The sequence below is a fragment of the Psammomys obesus genome, unplaced genomic scaffold (assembly GCF_907164565.1).
Source record: "Psammomys obesus unplaced genomic scaffold, mPsaObe1.curated_primary_1811, whole genome shotgun sequence".
Lineage (NCBI taxonomy): Eukaryota > Metazoa > Chordata > Mammalia > Rodentia > Muridae > Psammomys > Psammomys obesus.
This window is the reverse complement of record NW_026590767.1, coordinates 6706978-6726390: the sequence shown is the minus strand read 5'-3', so window position 1 is coordinate 6726390 and position 19413 is coordinate 6706978. Positions and strand designations below refer to the sequence as shown.

Genomic DNA, 19413 nt, shown 5'->3' with positions numbered 1-19413 from the left:
CTCATTTTGTATTTGTGTGTGTTTACATGTGCAGGTAGGTGTGTACACTTATGCATGCACGTATGGAAACCAGAGTTCAATGTCAGGACTCTTGCCTTAGCCCTCTCCACTTATTTTTAAATTACATTTATTTATGTACTATTTATATAACAAATTACATTATTTACTTTGGCTTATCTGTGTATATATGTGTGGGTTCAAGGCTAGAGGACAACTTGAGATGTCAATTCTCTTCTTCCACCATGTAGTACCCAGAATTGAACTACCATCACCAGGTTTGGACTCAAGCACCTTATGATATGCATGAGAATGTCCCTCATAGGCTCATATGTTTTAATGCTTGGTCCCTAGTTGGTCCCTAGACTTTTTATGAAGGATTAGGAGGTGTGGCTTTGTTGGAGGAAGTGTGTCAGTAGGGATGGGCTTTGAGGGTTCAAAAGGCACAGTCTTTCTTTCTACCTCATGCTTGTGGATCATAAATAAGCTCTCAGCTATTGCTCCAGCACTATGCCTGCCTGCCTGCCTGATGCCATGCTTCCCACCATGATGAAGGGACTAACCTTCTGAGACAGTAAGCAAGCTCCCAATTAAATGCTTTCTTTTGTAAGTTTCCTTGGTCATGGGTGTTTCTTTACAGCAACCGAATAGTAACTAAGACACACCTTGACCCAATGAGCTATCGTCTGGGCCTTCCCTTTGGAGACAGGGTCTGTCACTAAACCTGGAGCCTTTCAATTAGCCTAGAAAGACTGGATAGCAAGACCCATTGACCACCCTGGCTCTGTCTCCTAGCATTGGGGTTATAGACACATGCCACCATGTTTGGCTTCTTACATAGATGATGGGGATTTGAACTCAGGTCTCCATGCAGAGCAAGCACTTTATCCACCGAGCCTCTTCCCAGCCTCTAGCCCATATCTTATTATCATCTTACCCTCCTTCCCCATCCTTCCTATTGAAACCAACCATGCCCATAGCCCTGTAACTGTCTCCACAGACTGCATAAACAAATTTGAAAGTCTGTCCTCACATGCTCTTTTAATTTGTACAGACACTCACTTTTCCAGAGACATCTTCCGCCTGACACCGTGGCTAACTCTATTTTCACGCTTCTTGACACAGTGTTTAAGCTCCACCCAAATCTGCCTTGTACTTGTTATGGGTATTTTACGGTGTAAGCTTTCTGTAAGGATGCTGCCTCCTTGAGCCAGACCCCACGCTGCACCAACATTTTGATCCTGTGAGAGATTCATCAGAAATCAAGGCACGGAAAACAAAGGCAAAGGATTGGGACCCTTTCTGAATATTAACCTCAAATTCTAGATTCATCTGAGATCCTGGCCAAGAAACTGAGACATAAGTTGTGTGTGATAGGGACCCTCTGGGAAAGAAATATGGAAAGACTGAAGAAATGCCTCAGGAAAGGGTTTGCCACACAAGTGTGGCAACCTGAGCTTGAACTGCAGAACATTTGTAAAAATCAAGGGGTATGGACTCTACTTGTAAATCCAGTGCAGGGGAGAACACAGGAGGATCCTGGGATTCTTCTGGCCAGCCAGCCTAAGAAAAGCAGGGAATTCAGGGCTAACTGAGACACCCTATCTCAAACAAAACAAAACAAATAACACCCCTCCCCCCCAAAAAAAAACAAACAAAAAACAAAAACCATCCAAGGAATGATTCTGGAAGTTGTCTTTACACACACACACACACACACACACACACACACACACACACACACACTCCAACAGGAGGTTATTTTGATAAGATTTTTCTCAAAGCAAAGCTCTCTATGGATCCCTAAAATGAATTTAAAGTGATTTTTAAGTCAGGAGCTGACTGGCAAAGCATTTCATAATTGGGATTCTCCCAGACTCCTAGCAGGGAGCTAAAGATAGCTTTGCTTCCTGAGGCTTAAGTCAGGGTGTTTCCACTATGCCCCTGCACTGTGCCTCTAGGTGGTGCCCAATTCCAGGAAGGCCATCCACTGTGCCCTTCTCACAGGGTAAGGCCATCCCTGACACTGGACAACAACAGGGAGAAAACAGTAGGCATTTTGGGGCTTTGCTATTACTCATGCCAAAGGAATGGCATGCCATTCCATGCCAGCTCAAGGACCCACTCTCCAGGCCTCTGCCCCAGGGCAGGGGTGCTGGAAGGGAGAGCCACCAAAGGCTCCAGGCGGCCACAGCTGCCCATGGAGCTGCTGGCTCTGGGTCAGCACATTTACTTAGTCAACTCCAGTGTCCTCAGCCAGAGGCTAAGATACTCTAGCTATGAAGTTCTGAGTGGGAAAACAGAGCTGGCACAGTAGGGAGGGGAGCCAATGGTTCTGGGGGAAACCACTCCCTGAGAAGCACTCTCTGTGACTTTGCCACATGCCTGGGCCTGATACTTTGGTCTCCTCTACATGTGTCAGGAAGAAACAGTGAGCAGGAATAGAGATCTCCCACAGCAAACTGGAACTCTTTAAAAGCAAACCCAGGGCAATTTTCATCATATATGGCAGAGGTGAAGTCTAGGGACAGAGTTGAGACAACTACCCAGCCAAAATGCCGAAAATAGAAGATGGCCTCTAACAAACACTGCAGCTCCTGCAACACCTGGAAAAAGAAATCAGGACCCCTGCAAAGGGAGGTCTTCAGGTCCATGTGGATAGCCAAGGGCTTCAGAAGAGCCAGCTATGTATCTCAGACTCCTTCCCCCAGGAGATTGCAAAGCAGGGCTGGGCTGCACAGGGTCAGCCATTTAGGGGACTGACAGATATGAGTGCTAGATTCTACAAGGAGGGTCCTCAGGTGAGGACAGAGGAGGGCTGGTGTTTGTCCCCCGGGGAGTGCAGCACAGGGAAGCCCCCTGTATCTTAGGTGGACAAGAGTGAAAGAGAATACAGCAGTGGTTTATGAGAGTGCTCCATCGTTCAGCTGCCTGGCACGCCACTATTAGCCATCTTGGTCCTGCAAAACCTCAGTTTTCTTCCAAACAGTAACCTTGAGACTAGACCTGACCATGCCACAGACAATTTGTCCTGACTTGCTCTTCCCAACTGCTCCCCTCCAGGGCTTTCTTGACTGGGGAAAGGAGCTCAAACAGATGGCATGGGGGGATTACCCAGGTGAACATCTCTCTGAGCTCATCAGCTGTGCCCTCCTATCCTGGCTACCCTCCTGTCCTCCTAGACAGTGAGGGAGCCTAACCTTGTTCTTCGGACCTTACAAATCCCCCCAGAGTTCTGGCCCTGGCCACATGTTGAGATCCCTGAAGGAGCTTGTAAAGCCTGCAACTTTTTGTCCTTCCTATAAAAGTCCACAGTGAGTGCCAGGGGACAGGGGCTCTGGAAACAGCCCTGAGACTCTAATGAACAACACAACAGCCTCTCTCAGTCTGAATTTTTTTTTTCATTCCTCAAGTATTTATTTTTTAATTTTTATTTTATTTTTATTAATTACAGTTTATTCACTTTGTATCCCAGCAGTAGCCCCCTCCCCCATCCCCTCCCAATCCTACCCTCCCTACCTCTTCTTCTCCTATGCCCCTCCCCCAGTCCAATGATAGGGGAGGTCCTCCTCCCCTTCCCTCTGACTCTAGCCTATCAGGTCTCATCAGGACTGGATTCATTGTCTTCCTCTGTGGACTGGTAAGGCTGCTCCCCCCTCAGGTGGAGGTGATCAAAGAGCCAGCCACTGAGTTCATGTCAGAGATAGTACCTGTTCCTATTACTAGGGAACCCTCTTGGACACTGAGCTGCCATGGGCTACATCTGTGCAGGGGTTCTAGATTATCTCAATGCATGGTCCTTGTTAGGAGTATCAGTCTCAAAAAAGAGCCCTGTGCCCAGATTTTTGGGTTCTGTTGCTCTCCTGTGGAGCTCCTGTCCCCTCCAGGTCTTTCTGTCTCCCCCTTCATTCATAAGATTCCCTGCATGCTGCCCAAAGTTCACTATAAGTCTCAGCCTTTGCTTTGATACCGTGCTGGGTAGAGCCTTTCAGAGGTCCTCTGTGGTAGGCTCCTGTCCTGTTCCCTGTTTTCTCCCTCTTCTGATGTCCATTCTGTTTGCCTTTCTGAATGAAGATTGAGCATCTCACCCAAGGTCCTCCTTCTTGATTAGCTTCTTTAGGTATACAGATTTTAATATGTTTATCCAATATTATATGTCTAATATCCACTTATAAATGAGTATATACCATGTGTGTCTCTCTGCTTCTGGGGTCTGAATTTTTTTAAATGACATTAAGTCACAGGAAAAATAGTCAAAAGCCACTACACGGGCACTCATTTGGCAATTGTATAGATGGAGGGAAAGGTGCAGTCCCCCTAGTCATACTGTCATCTCCAGAGACCTCACCTTGAGTTCAGCTCCCCCAGGTCTGAGGGCAGTTCCCTGTGCCCCCAACACCCTATCAATGAACCATACCACCTGAGGAGAATGCAGACTGTGCGGTGTCCTGAGGAAGCCATCTGTCGTCCTCTCTCACCCCACAGATACGGGTTTTTAGTGTAGCCCCTGAAGGCTGAACCACATGGTTTGGATGGGGCTGATTCCATCCCTGACCCCCAAGGAAGGCATGTGAGCTCAAGCCTAGAAAAATATCAGTTAGGCAGCCCCACACATAGAGGAAGCTTTGAAGAAGGCCCACTGTCTCAGCCTGGCCTTTCAGAGCAAGGAGACTCTCATTGGGGTCAGTTAGTCTAGATTGAATTCTAGGTTGACTCTGTGGGATACACTATCTCCTTCTAAGGTGAGGCCTGGATGGAAGCCCCTGGAGACTACCATGGCACCAAGGGCTGAGGTGAGAGGGCACAGGGCCTGAGCAGCACTATGTGGGCCTGGACCCTGCGTTTCCTGAACTCTAAGCTGTCTCAGCAAGTGAGTGAGCCTGATCATGGCCTGGAAGGCTGATTGGCAAAGCATTTCACAATCAGGATTCACCCAGACTCCTAGCAGGGAGCTAAAGATAGCTTTGCTTCCTGAGGCTTAAGTCAGGGTGTTTCCACTATGCCCCTGCACTGTGCCCCTACGTGGTGCCCAGTTCCAGGAAAGCCATCCACTGTGCCCTCCTCACAGGGCAAGGGCACCCCTGACACTGGACAACAACAGGGAGAAAACAGTAGACGTTATTTTACCTCTCACATCCCTTGGCCCTCTGACATAAAGCTGGTGGCAGACTCCGGCTCTAAATCGGCAGAAGAGAGTGTTGGGCAAGCCTCTCATACAGCAAAAGGTAGGAGGTGACTTCATTTGTCAGTTATCCGAAAAGGCTCGTGCAGGAAGTGTGGTTCTCATTATGTTAGCACATCTGAGGAAGGTGAGTGGGGAATAAAGGGTGACAGTCTTTCCTTTCCTACCCGAAGGCAATATCTTTCTGGGCTGGTTCTTCAGTGTGCAGTGCGAGTTCTAATACAGGTGTACAAAGGAGCCCTGCACCCTACCAGCGTATGAGGTAACATCTCCCACATGCCTGCTGAGGCTGAGGCCCAGGAGAGAAGGCTGCTATTCTCAGAGATGCACCTCCCCACGTGGCACTTTGTGCTTGCCAGACTTGGGGTTTCTTTCTGTGCTCCCCAGAGTCTAGCCTTGGTAGAGCAGAGGGGGCACGTGCCTGTGTGTACTGTCATACCTTTACCAGCTCTCTGGGAACCTGGGTTTGAGGATGGAGAATAGACTGAACCTTATTTGAGACCCCAACAGAGACTCCACACAGAGGCAGAGCACTCAGGCCTGGGTTCTTTCTTTCCAGTGGGGCCTTGGCCTCTTTTCAGGGAGTCTCTAGCTTTAACCATTGAGTCCTACCCTAGTTACTAGAAACCAGGTACTCCCTCGTTAATATTATTCTAAGCCCATTACAGCTGAACAGTCAAAGCAATTTTACCCAACATCATTCTAGCAATGAGCTCAGAGCAGTCGCCCTGGCTTGACCAGCCTCACCACCTTCCAGGTTAAAAGCCAACTTGGTTAGTTGAGCCTGCCCACTCCAGCTCCTAAGATACCAAGCCACCAAGGAAAGGGCACCACCCTTCAGCTGCTATCAACCCCTGCTACCCTGAAAATAAAAAAAGAAGCTGAGGCTAAGCAAAGTAGCCAGGAACCATGTCATTGATCTCTGGCCAGCACAACCCTATCCATTCAGGATGTGCATTTGAATAAAACAAACAATAAATCATTGGCTAAACAAAGCATACTGTGCTTGAGACACAACCCCCGTCTGCTGTTGAGACTCCTCCTGGAAGCAATTTGCTGGCTGGAAAACATCCCCCGGGGAATAGACTGAGCATCACTTAGGCAGACACTGAGCAGAAGGCTCTAGCGTCTCACCTTCAGGTCCTGCTTAAGAACGGACATCAGTTTTCCTCAGCTGGACACGGGTGGGGCCTCGTTTTCTGAAGTCCAGCAGCATGAACAGTGCTTCAGGCTCAGCGGGGGGCGGGGGGGTGAGGGATCAGTTCCCTAGCTCCTCGAACCTCTGATCCCTGAAGTGTGCCATGGGGCCTCAGGTAAGACTTGTTTTCCTTAAATTCCACTGGTGCCAATCCCCATCTCTAAATAGGGAGAATGAGCACATTGCATCCTAAGTAGAGAAAGGCAGGAGGTGACTTCAGCTGTTAGCAAACAGAAAGACTCACACAGAAAAATCTATTCCTGGTGATGTTAGAACATAGGAGGAAAATCGCTGAGAAAAGAACTAGAAAGGAATCGTTCTTTTTTTTTTTTCCTCTTTTTATTTGGTGGTAATGCTTTTTCAGAACAACTTCATCAACGAGCAATAGATTCAAACTCATATGCACAGGTGCCGGGCCGTGTTTGTATTTCATGTCTAGTAATTGCCCCGTGCAGATGGGCAGTTACCTGGGTCAGGATGGATTGGCAGAACAAGGACTGAATGAAGATGATCCTAGTGGCATCGCAGCTGACCACCGTGACTTTGGACAAGGAGGCATCCAGATAACTTCCCTTCTGACAGACAGTAGGCAGAGCTGCCTACATGTCTCTGTTCAGTTACTTCTTTGCTCTTGAGAAATGCACACTCATGAGGCCAAAACCTCTTTCCGTGGGCACCCTCCTTGCTCTTGTTGTGATTGTGTCTCTTCTTCCTGTCCCGCAAAGTGAGACCAGCCAGGGTGTTGTGAGTGCAGCAACCTCAGGGCCTTGGCTTCGAATGCACATTCTTCTTCAGGCCTTTCCCTGAGGTCTCATTCCAACCTCTTCCAGAACTTTCACTGATCCTACACAGATTTTGTCCAATCTCAAAGGAAACTTAAAATGTGGGCTCCTGGATAGGCTGTGGTCCTGAAAGTCATGGATGCTAGGGCAAATGAAAATTGCAGATTTGTCCCCCAGAGGGGTCAAAGTTCACCACTATCAATTTTATGAGCCCGTTGATAGCAGTGTTGCTTCTGGGAGCAGGCAGACACCCTGACTCTCAAGAGCCTATGACTGATGTGAAAGGTTTTGCTGGATTTTACTAAGATGAATGGGTTAGCCCAGAGAGGCTGTTTTCTGTTAAAGGCTCTTTGGTTCTCTTGGACAGACCCAAACTCTACCCAGGAGAGTCAAGTGCTTGCCCTGTGCACCCCACATCCTACAACCTGGCCTCACCCTTGGCCTTTGAGGTAGCATATACTTCAGAAACATCTGGTCACCCTAGCCAGAACCTCTGGGCCTTGGTTCTTAGAGTGCATCTGACTGATGACATAGCTTAGGAACTCACCCCGAAGCCTCAGTTTCCCCAAACTAACCTCTGCTTGGGTCACACCTATAGCCATCAGCTCTTTCCCTAGTCTCCAGCCACACTAAAGTATGTGCCATCACACTCAGCTTTTAAAACCATGCACAGCATGAGCTTTACTTACCAGGTCACCATCCTAGTCTAAAATTAACAGGTTTTATGATAGGAGAGGGGTCACTCTACACTCTCGAACCTATGAAAAGTGATCCACAAACACATTTCTCCCGAAGGAACTGGCAGCATGCTTCAGAATCTTCAAGGGGGGCACTGCTCCCACAGGCAGGTCCAGACTCTCAGCTGGGGTTCCTGTGAATGCTGAACCCCAAAGCTATTCCTATTCCTTCCTCACTGACCCTGCACCAGCTGCATCCAGACACCTGCTGTTCCTCGGACAGGAGAGGCCACTTCCTGCTGCTGGGCAAACATACAGAAGCCTCTCTGTCTGAAAGACTTCATTCCTGTTGGCTGCCAAGAAAACCTCCACACCCAAGCCTGCCTTCTTCAACGGAGCTCCTCCAGTTCCCACTCCACAGGCCCATTCCACCTGGCCTGTTCTGCATTTGGTCGCCTCTATCACTCCTGTGGGGTGGTAGCCTCTGTGTCCCAATGGACCTGAGACATCCATGGGACAGGCACTGTCATAACTGCGGTGGCAAGCATGGTGTGCGTGTAGTCTGAGTATCCGATAAAGATTTAAGAACTGCACTTGTCTCTTTTTACAAGACTCTCAAACACTGCTAACATTTAGGAGGAAACTCAGAAAGGGCCTTTGAAATATTTCTAGCTTGCTAAGAAGAGGCCCTAACTCAACTCAGCACGGTGCAAAATTATTGAATTTCCGAGTCTTGCACTTTTATATTGCATTTGAGTCCAAGTTGGAGCTTTGCTTAAAAAAAAAAAAATTTAAATGAGTAGGCTGACAACATCACCAACAGAGGACTGCTATGTTAAAGGCTGCTATGTGGGCAAAGGAAATGTACTGAATTACTGATGCACTGGGTGGAGAGCCACCAGGAGCTTCGGCAGAGAACAGTAAGTCAACAGCAGCTGGAAGTTAAGGACAGGGTGACTGGCTGTGTCAGAGCAACCCCCACCCAGCACTTAAGCATCTGTTGTTCATGAACGCTGCTCTCAGGTACAGCAAAACCACTTGCCAAGAAAAGGGTTCGGGGGACAAGGGTTCTTTCCACTTGTAATAATGCAGGGTGATGTGGCTGGGAACCAGGGGGAGTTCTAATTTTTGTTTTATCAGTAAACTTCATAGTACAGCCAGAACTGTGGAGGAGTTTTATCTACGAAACTAAATATTTCATGCTCTTTGGGAGAACATTTGCAAGCTTTGTGTTCATTAAAGGAAGTACCCCAAAGCAACGATTTGCTGGCCCAGACTGAGCCTCTGTGTATCTTTAAATGCAACAGGAAGGATGTATTCATTCTGACTGTTTATTAATTCACACTAACTGCCTCTCCTGTAACTGGGAGAGAGCTTCTCCTAGAAAGGACCAAGGTGTTTGGGCCTGCATTCTATGCCTGATGCAACCATGTGCCACCATGCTTTCTAGAACGTTCTCAGGCATGGCCCTAGTTCTTATCATCTGCTCAGGTGTGCCCAAGATATAAGACTCCCACTGAAAGGGCATGTGTAGACTTCAGGCCCCCTGGCTAGCAGGAGTGGGAGATAGAAGCTTGGCTTCTGAGAGCCTAGCTCACTCCTTCATTGTTTAGCTCAACTGCTTCCTTCTTTTCTCTCTCCCCACTTGGCCTCTTCCCTCTCCTCCCTGTTTGTAGAAGATCAGGGAGAAGGGAGATTGAGGTAAAGAGAGGAAGACTGGAGAAAAACTTGGACAGAAAGTACACTCGGCTGGACTTGTCCCCTCAAGGGGTCACCACGGGTCCATAGGGAACCTGGAAGGCATTCTGTAGAAGGAGGCACTTTATCCATGGAGGAAGCTAGAGGCTTTTTAATGACCCATCCCTTCTCCCCTCAAAGCAATTAGCCTGTGATCCACAGTATGTTCTAGAGTACCTGACTGATACGGCGTTGCTACAGCAGTTCTTAATATGTGGGTCACATTTTTGGGAGGTCAAATGATCCTTTCACAGGGGTCCTGTAAGACTATTGAAAAACACAGATATTTACATTAAGATTCACAACAGTAACAGAATTATAGTTATGAAGCAGCAGTGAAAATAATTTTATGGGTGGGGGTCACTACAATATGAGGAGCTGTATTAAAGGGTCGCAGTGTTAGGAAAGTTGAAAACCACTGGCTAGAGCAAGGCCAGCTGTGGGAAACAGTGCCGTGGGAAAAATTGACTACTGGTGTCCTCAAAGCTTTACCAGAGCCCTCCTTTGTCCTTGTCTATCTCCACATGTCCTCCTCCACCCACAGGGAAGTGGGCTGCCTTCCACTTGAAGATCAGCATCCATGGAGGAGACACAGGCCTCTCTATGGTGGAAATCCACCTGCACAGAAAATCTAAACCACAGAACTAAATAAAAGCTGGTTCCCATGATGGGAATTTCAGACAGACAGGTGGAGACAGGGAGGGGAGACTCCAGGCAGGGTATCAAATCCTGCAGGTGGGTGTTCAGCTTTGAGGCTGGCCTCTTTGAGTTAGAGAAGAAAGGAAGGTCAAAGCTGGCAGAGCTTCACAACATACCCATGGTGGAGAGGGCTCCCCTCTTCCAGGCCCCACTCAGAGGGGCCATTTTGCTCTCAGCACAGCACTTAGGCTTGCTGGCCTTGAGTCAAGGTCAAAGCCTCCTGTGCAGAGAGCACACAGCCCTCAGAGCAAACTGATTATAGAAGCTGGCTGGACACAGCCTGGAAACACAGGCCCTTGGAGTGGGAGACAAAATAAAATGACAGAGTATAAAGGCCACTTGTCATAATATACTGCAATCAAGCGTCTACCCAAACAAGAATCCAGAAATCTAGTCGAGAAGAAAAAAACGGAACTAATTTTCTTCTCAGTACAAACGGTGACTAATGTCCAGCTGGAAGTATCCAAATAGATGCGAGTCCTAACAAAATTTATGTCTGTGTCTCAACCAGAAGCATAGCACTTGCCCCGAGGACTTTGTGACAGAGAACTGGATGCTCTTGGTTCAAGTGCAGAGGCCCCTGATCATTCTGTGTCCTCCACTGCACCAGAACCTTCGTACTCCTTTTCTGAAGGCTGGAATTGCAGGTCTGTGGGGATGGCTCGGTAGATGCTTGCTGGGTTAGGATTCCCAGCACCCATGTAAAAAGCTAAGTGTGGTAGCATGAACCTGTCACCTGAGCACTGGGAGGGACAGAGACAAGGGTATCTTTGGAGCTCACTAACCTGTCAATCTAGACACAGCAGTGAGCACTGGGCTAGTGAGAGGCCCCAGGTCAAAAAATAAGATGGAGAGGGCTGGAGAGATGGCCCAGTGGTTAAGAGCACTTGCTGCTCTTGTAGAAACTTGGGTTTGGTTCCCAGCACCCACTTGGCAGCTTACATACCCCAGTTCCAGAAGATCTGACCCTGGTGGGCATCAGACATATATGTGGTACACATACAAGAAGTATGTGGGCAAAGCACTCATGTACATAGTATAAAGCAAATATATATTTTTAAAGAAGGCGGAAAGAGGACACCAGCCACTCACCAACCTCTTACCTTTTCAAGTGCATATGTGGGTAAGTACACCTTTGAGTGTGCGCACATAAGCGTACACACACACACACACACACACACACACAGGAAACGAGAGAGATTGAGAGAGACAAGGGGGTTGGGAGAGAAAGAGAGGGGGTTGCAGAATCACACCTGCTCAGGATCATATCTGAGGATCATATCCTTTTTACCCCATCATTCCACCTCTAGTGCTTGCCCAGCACCCCAGTTTGTGCCATCTCCCCAGGGAAACAAAGGCCTGTCTGTTCTGTTTGCGGCTATGTTCCAGGCAGGGTGACATGGCTGGAGAGCCCTCTGTACTTGGCCTCCTACACTGTTCCTTCTTGCACAGACTCCCACACCACCGGCTTTGTTCCCTTTGCCCATGCGTTCCTTCACCTCACAACCCAACTGTGCTGAGTCCCAAGAAGACACAGACTCCACACACCTGCGACAGGAGCTCACGGCCATGCTGTTCTCCCCACACTGGGCCCTCTAAGGGACCAGAGTGTGCTGCCCACACCCAGGTCGGAGACCCAAACAAACTTCCCAATCAAAACAGCACTCTTCTTCCCAGACTTGACACCCAAACACCTGACAGTAGATTTCCAGCCCAGCTAAGGGCCATTTTTTAATTGTTTCCTTCCTCTTCATGGAGTTTTATCTGTTTGGTGGTAATAACAAAACAAAACAAAAAAACAACCAGAATCCCCTTTGTTATTAATACTTGATACCAATTTCATGACAAACTAGATTAAATGCATTCTTGGTTGTATTTAAAAGGGATTTTAAAGCAGATGACCATTCTTTAAAAACCCTTTACCTCACCCCTCCTTCGTTGGGAGCCAATGCAAAAGGATATGTTCGTTTGTCTTTCTGAATTATATTGCTCAGAGTTTTTATTTCATAGGCTTCACCAAACCCTTTGAAGTATTTATTTATGTGGCTGAAAGAAAGGGACCCATACTTCTGGCAGAGAGCCAGAGGCAGTGTGTACAGAGGCTGTGAGCCACATCAAAAGTCCCTGTGTGGCACACCTGGACGGGGGCAGACCCCAACTGGTGAGATTCGGGGACCAGCAGCAGAAGCTGAGAAAAGAAAAGGAGGCTAGGCGCATAATTCCCAAAGGAGGGCTCTCCCAGCCTGCACTCAGCAGCAGCCCTGCCCCCCACCTGCCTCTCTGGGAGAATTAAAAACATTCTATATCCCTGTCACCCTGGGTATGGTTTATAAATCCCAATCATCTAGGCAGAATCTGATCAGAAAGCTCCAAGAGCAGTGGCTCTCAGTCTTCCCAACGCTGGGACAGTTCCTCATGTTGTGGTGATCCCCCAACCATAAAATTACTTCGTTGCTACTTCATAGCTGTAGTTTTTCTACTGCTACAAATTATAATGTGAGTATCTGATGTGCAGGGTGGTTGATACTTGACCCATGTCAGGGTGAGAACCACTCCCCCAGTTAAGAGCTGCCCAGAGAGGCCCTGTTCTTTGGAGGGAAGGAGTAAGCTCAGAGACTTCGGGGGCCACCCACAGCTTCATAGTTTTATGTTATGGTTGCAAGGCTGACCTTATGCCCATTCTGCATGCTTCATTCTGGGCTACACTGCTGCTTGGTGCGGGGGTTGCCTCGTTTCTACCTGGCTGCATACTCAGCCTGGTTTAATTCAGGTCACAAAGCCCTTCGGGGTTAATGTCCACAGCAAGTTGTACTTTTGCCTCTCGGACCGCTAACACCAGAGTCAGTGGTGCATGATGGAGAATGGATTCACTCCTGGTGCACCGGTAAGCGAAAGCACCAGGAGATTAGATGCTTAAACCACACAAGTTTTACGTAATTGTTCAGCTTCATGGTGCAAAAATTAAAGTCGCCAAAAAAAAAAAAAAAATTAAAGTTGCCTAGTAGGGTCACATCATATTGATCTGAACTATTCTTTCAGGTGGCAAACAAAGAAAGATTCTATCTACTAATATGGATTTTGTTCACTCGTTGTGCATATGTGTGTATCGAGGCGGTGCGCATGCGTGTGTGTGTGTGTGTGTGTGTGTGTGTGTGTGTGTGTGTGTGTGTGAAGGCCAGAGGACAAACTCTAGTGTCAATTCTCAGATATCATCTACCTTTTTTGAAACAGTGTCTCCGGTTGGCCTGAAACTCACCAAACAGGCTCGGCTATCAGACCAGCACCAACCAGAGATGCACCTGTCTCTGCCTCCCAAAGCCAGCATTACAAGTGTGCAGCACCACACCTGACATATTTTATGCAGGTTCTGGGGCCCGAACTCAGGTCCTCTTGCTTATAAGGCAAACACTGAGCCATCTCCCTGACTCCACACTAGTTTTTGTTTGCTTGTTTGTTTGTTTCTTGCCGTGTATGATGTATATGGCATTAGGTATTTTAGGAAACATGTCCAGTTTCCTGGTTATTGACCACATGCTCTCTAATGTATATGCCTCCTCTGACCCCATCCCAGCAGACATGCAAAGTAGAGATGGCCAGTTCACTCCTGAGCAGTGGGCAGCATGGTCTGACCTTGAGTCCTTAAAACGAGACCACACTGGAGGCAGGATTTGAATCCAAGTCTGAACTCAAAGGTCTGTGAGACACACCCTTTATTGACAGCCTGGTAGAGGAGGAGCTGGACTATTAAAACAAATAACTGAAAACCTAAAATAGACTTGAACAAGCACTTTAGAATAGGGCCAAATACCCTTCCGTAAAACCAAGAGGAAGAGCGATCAGTGCCTGGCAGAGGGTCCAAAGAGGTGTGGGAGAGGCTAAGACATGTCAGGAAACTGAGCTGAAGGCTGAACAGGCTCCACATCTTGTGGTTTAGAAAGTCGGGGACCTATGGGGGACTTCCGGGGAAACCAGGCCACAGCTCTTTTTGCTAAGAAGCAGCAAGCCAACAATGACCTATATTGCCCAGGACTTTCTAAAGTGACACTCCAGTCCAAGAAGGCCCAATACTCTTCTAACCACCGCATTCACTTCTGTTTTGGAGCAGAGCTTCCCCAAGTGAGACTCAAGCATAGTAAATGAGAGCGTGCATAAGTTAGGGAACAGAATGTACGTGGTTCCTGTTCCCTTACTGCCCCCAAGCCTGCCTCCTTGGGAGATCCTGCAGGGTCTCTTCAATTCAGTGTCCCTGTACGAACTGTCCCTGCAGTGCTTTTATAGGGTCATCTCCTCTCTCCAAGATCCAGTGCACATCAGTATACATCACAACAGACACCTATGGAAAGCTCAGAAGCTCATTCAACAAGCACACGTGCTCCTTACTTCATCACCTGTTTCTCTATCTAGCAGCAGCCAGCAAGAGATTGCTTGCAGGCACTGAAGTTACAGCCCCGTCCTAACATAAGCCCCAGTTCAGCACCCGTTTGGAAGCAGAAGGGAGGCTAGTGTGTTTGGAAGGGTGAAGACAGCGTTGAGAGAAGTTGGGTGCGGGTGGGGAGGTGATGGAGGCATGCCTTTGATTTGGGACATGTTAGGGGTAAGGTTGATGCCCAGAAGAAAGTATCAGGTGCAATTCAGAGTGTGCCTCAGCCTACAAATTGTGCCTCTGACCAGCAGGGGTGTGTTTTCAATAAATGGCCTCAGAGATGGAGCCATGGAGACCCAAGGAAGGACGGTCAGGAAGAGAAGCACAGTTTGATCTATTGAAATGAATTTATGCCCCTTCCCATACCTCCCTGTTCTGCCTCAGGGTTAAAAGATCTGTATGCAGGAATGCCTGGGCAGTCCCAGGACAAAGTTTCAAGGACAGAGCTTCAAGTCTTTCTCGGGGTCTCCTCAGCTATAGGCAGAGCTGCTGACCCAGGAGCACTGCTGGGCCAAATGTACCTCTACAGCAGGGACACATGAGTTTCCAGGCTGGGAACCAATGGCCAGCTTGTTTCTCACTCTGTGACACCCACAGGGGCTCCTGGAAGCATCCAAGGACAACTCCCTCACTGCAACTTTAGGGCTGATTTGCCTGAGGGGTTCTGGGTTATCAAATCTAGTTTATCCAATGACCTGGCTTTTCAGCGAGATAGACAGCTGCTACCAACTTCCTAAGCAGGAAATGTGTTGAGGGGCTGATGACATTCACAGACAGCACCAATTTCAAGAAACAAGGACCTGGGCCCCAAGGTGGTATTCAGGATGCCAGAGCCTGGCTGCAGGTTTCTCTCCCTGACCGTGTGGACCCTACCTTTTAGGCAAACCAGCACCTGGTCTTTCATTTTCCCCAGGGCCTTGAACTTGCATTGGGAGACCCCAACCTCACCTATTGTCAAAAGGAAAGCTGAGGGACCTCGGTACACACCTGCTCTTTGATGGCGTCCTTTGCTTAAGCGCCTCAGCTTTGGAAAAACACTCCATCCTCATTCCTCAGCTCTGCTTTAGCTAAGCACAGATTTTCACGGTGTAAGAAAAGAAATGCATAAACATCGTTGCAAAGATGGGACACCTTGGATCACGAGGCACTTAGATGCAAGGACAATACTGACTGGACAAGAGACAGCAATCTCTAGAACACATGAGCATCCTTTGCTGGTCTTGCTTCAAACTCTCCCACACAGTCAAGGCCACCCATTTTCTTTTCTTTAGTTTCTGAGGTTCTATAACTTATAGAGTCGCAGTAACTCAATATAAACCTTCAGCCACCATTGTCTAACCTCTCTAGAAAGATACTTCGTGCCTGGAAGGAATTTAGGTCAGGTCCAGTTCTTAAGTCCTCGGGCTTGGCTCTACCTCATCACCCTGTGGGTCTCCCAGCCTTCCCCATATGGTCCCGGGAAGCACCAAGATGGGTACCGCTGGCCTTTGGATCCAGGACCTCCTCAGGTCATTCTGCGAATGGCAATTCCTGGCGTCAGACCTGGGCTACCTTCCAGGTTTCCACACCGCGACCCTGAATCCCCAGCTGATGCCTGCCTCTGAAGGCACTGGGCCCCAGGCTGGCGGCCAGCATCCCCGCATCGCCTCCGCTGCTCCCGGAGTTGGCGCAACTCGAGTCACTTTCTGGAAATGCTCCAGTCTCAAGCCCTGCGTGCGCAGCCCCCAACACACCGGTTGGCACCCCCTCCCGTTTCCATTGCGTTCATACTCACACCAGTCGCCGGGTCGCTGTACCCTCCCCACGGTCACCACCCGCAGATCCACGCCCTCCGTGTAGCCGTTCACCGAGAGAGCTGCCGAGGTGGTGGCCAAATTGGGACTGCGCCTCGGGCAGGTGGCCGGGGGTTGCAAGGTCTTTAGTCGCTAGCACCCAATGCACTAGGAGGGTGGCAAGGACCTGGCTCGGACCGGACACGACCCATCCCTCCCGCGGCAGTGGCCCAGGCTACCTCGGTCTGCTCAGTGTGCAAGGGGTGCACAGCCACCTCGGGACTCACGGCCGCCGGCCCACACCGCGCCACTCACCTTTCAGGGACCGGTGCTGCCGCGCCGATCGCGCTGCCGCGGCGACTCCGCATCTCCCGGGCGCCCGCCCGCCGCGCTCTGCTCCGGGGCGTCCGCTGTCCCTGCCGGCGCAAGGGAGGGTCGTGGGGACGCGCGGGGGCAGCGAGGTCCCGGTGCTGCCGGCGACTTCTCCCGTAGCCCGCAGCCCACAGCCCGCAGCCCCGCAGCCCTCAGTCCTACGGGAGAGCAGGAAATCTGTCTGGCCGCCTCCAGCGCTGGGCTAGGTCTCCGGCTCCGCGGCCGGGGGCGGGGCCCTGGTGCTGCGAGGGGCGACGGCGACGCCTGGTGCTTGGCTCTGGGAGCGCACCGCGGGCGCCGGCCCTCCCGGGGCTGTGGCCTCGACACTCAAAGGATAAAGGTACACGACCTCAACATGGAGGCCCTCTCCAGCCCCTCTGTCTGGACACTGGGTATCCTGGAGGGTCCCAAATGGCGGTGACACTCAGACACGCGGGGGGAAAAAAAACTGCAAGGTCCCTCCTGTTCAGCCTTGGTCCTGGAAATAGTCGGCCTGGGATGCACAGGTCTCACAGCTGGTAAAGCTGGGCTGGGCCACCTGGTAACAGCCCTACTTCAGAGAAGTTGGCAGAGCTGGGGAATGTCCCAGACATTCCCTCCCCCAAAAAAAGAGCGTTCTGGCGCCCCATGGTGGGTGCTGGAGGGCGTACAATTAGTAAGAAATGTCTGGCAAAATTAAACACACGCGGAGCAGTACAGGGACAGGCTCTCTGCTCTGGGAACTTATTCGTAGTGATTTTGTTTCGACGATAAACGAAATCCAGTTTGACACAATCTAGAATTGAGTCTCAAGGGGGAATAATTTAGATCAGGCTGGGCTTCAGGTATGCCTGTGTGTGTGTTGGGGGGGGGGGCGGTTGTCTGCATTGTTAATCGACAAAGGAAATGTCAGCCCATAGTGGGCAACACCATTCCCTAGATTGGAGGTTCCTGAACAGTATAAAAGAGAAAGCTAGAAGACAGTAAGCAAGCAAGGATGTGTTTATTTTCTTTGCTCTTGCCTTTGGACGTGATGTCTGAAGTTCTTGCCTTGACTTCCCTGAAATGGTGGACTGTAACCTAGAGCTCTAAGTCAAGTAAATCCTTTCTTCCTGAATTTTCTCCCCCCACCCTCCCGCCAAGATATTTTATCCCAGTAACAAAAATGAAACTAGAACAAGGACATCCTGAGTAGACGACAGAAAGCACAGCAAAGATATGGTGTCTGTCTTGGTTCTGAATCTGTTTTGTTGTACCCTAAGGGTTCAGCCAGAAAACAGTCTTGTGGTGATGCTGGTTCTGTGTTAGGAACCCTGCCTGTTGAGCTTTTAAATGAATGAGGAGATAAACAATGAATAGCAAGAAAGAGGCCTGTATGGGGCGTTACCTCACTCTGCATTTTATTGCTGTTAGGGCTGCAGAGCCAAGCTGACTTACAAGGTGACACTTTCAGAGAGCCAACAGTCAATTCTTAACTGAGCTGGGGCCTGTTTTGGATGGAGCTGTAGACTGGAAGCCTGAAGAGCCTTGGAACCCTCCAGAGTGCTAAGAAGAATGCTCTTCCTTTCCCATGTTGTTAGGACCCAAGGTCAGTCTTCCTTCTCTGCCCCCCACACCTCTGTCCCTGAAGACCTAAATGGGTCTTCCTTCCTTTCCTACCTCACTCAGTCCTGCTCCTACGGGCTTCTCCAGAGATGTAACAACATCCACGTGCACATCATTCAGAAGCATGCAGCCTTCCAGCCACCTGCAAGCTCAGTTCTTCTAGCACCTTCTGCCTGTTCAACCCAGGCTCTTGCTTTGGTTTCTGGGCCTTGACTCTGCCTCTAGTCCACCTCCAAATCTAACTCTTGCTTGGCACCCCTGTGCATCTTGAATTCAGTCCCTTCTCTCCCTCACTGTGCCTGCTTCTCCTGTGACGGCATTGTCCTCTGATTTCAGACCCCCTGCTTAAAAACCTCTGCCTTGAGTAAAATCCTGACAGCAATGAGGCTGTTCCCGACTTGCCCAGTGTTTCCTGAGCCCTGGCTCTTCTTCTCGGTGCTTGAGAAATGACCCTTCCTGTCATCTAGGTCCCTCCCCTCTTGCTACCTTCCTACCAATTGCCTTCCCAAAGCCCTCACACCCTCTTCTATTCCATCATTGAATATAGATATATATATTTTCCCCCTCACTATGTAACTCTGGCTGGCCTGGAACTCACTATGTAGACCAGGTTGGTATGGAATCAGAGATCCACCCACGTCTGCCTCCCAAGAGCTGGCATTGTTTGGCATTGTTTGTTTTGGCATTGTTTGGTCATTGATCCTTTCATTTGCCCCAGGGCTGGAAGTGCCATCAGCCCAGCTGTGCTTGCCCCTGTTCCTGCAACATGAGACATAGTCAACAGCCAGAACATTCAGTGAACATGTGGGCTGGCTGAGCAAAGGAGGACAAGCTGCGGCAGGCAGCAGCAGGCATTCCTATTACCTGCCCAGAGCAGAGTGGGGCAGGTAGTTCCCTCCTGAGTGTACCCCCAGGGAACTGCCCGGTTTGGGTGTGGCCAAGTGGCTCAATGACATCACCCAGCCCTGGATTTTATTGCTGCTGAAGCTG

At 49.5% G+C, this 19413-nt stretch overlaps 1 protein-coding gene across 1 annotated transcript in view; it reads right to left on the bottom strand.

Annotated features, from left to right (window-relative positions):
* Ptpre (protein tyrosine phosphatase receptor type E) overlaps positions 1-17010 on the bottom strand; it is a 145854-nt gene extending 128844 nt beyond the window's left edge. The window contains exon 1 of the mRNA XM_055608922.1: positions 16783-17010. The gene's annotated coding sequence lies outside the window, so the exon portion shown is untranslated. The remainder of the gene's footprint in view (positions 1-16782) is intronic.
* Between the last annotated feature and the right edge of the window lie 2403 nt (positions 17011-19413).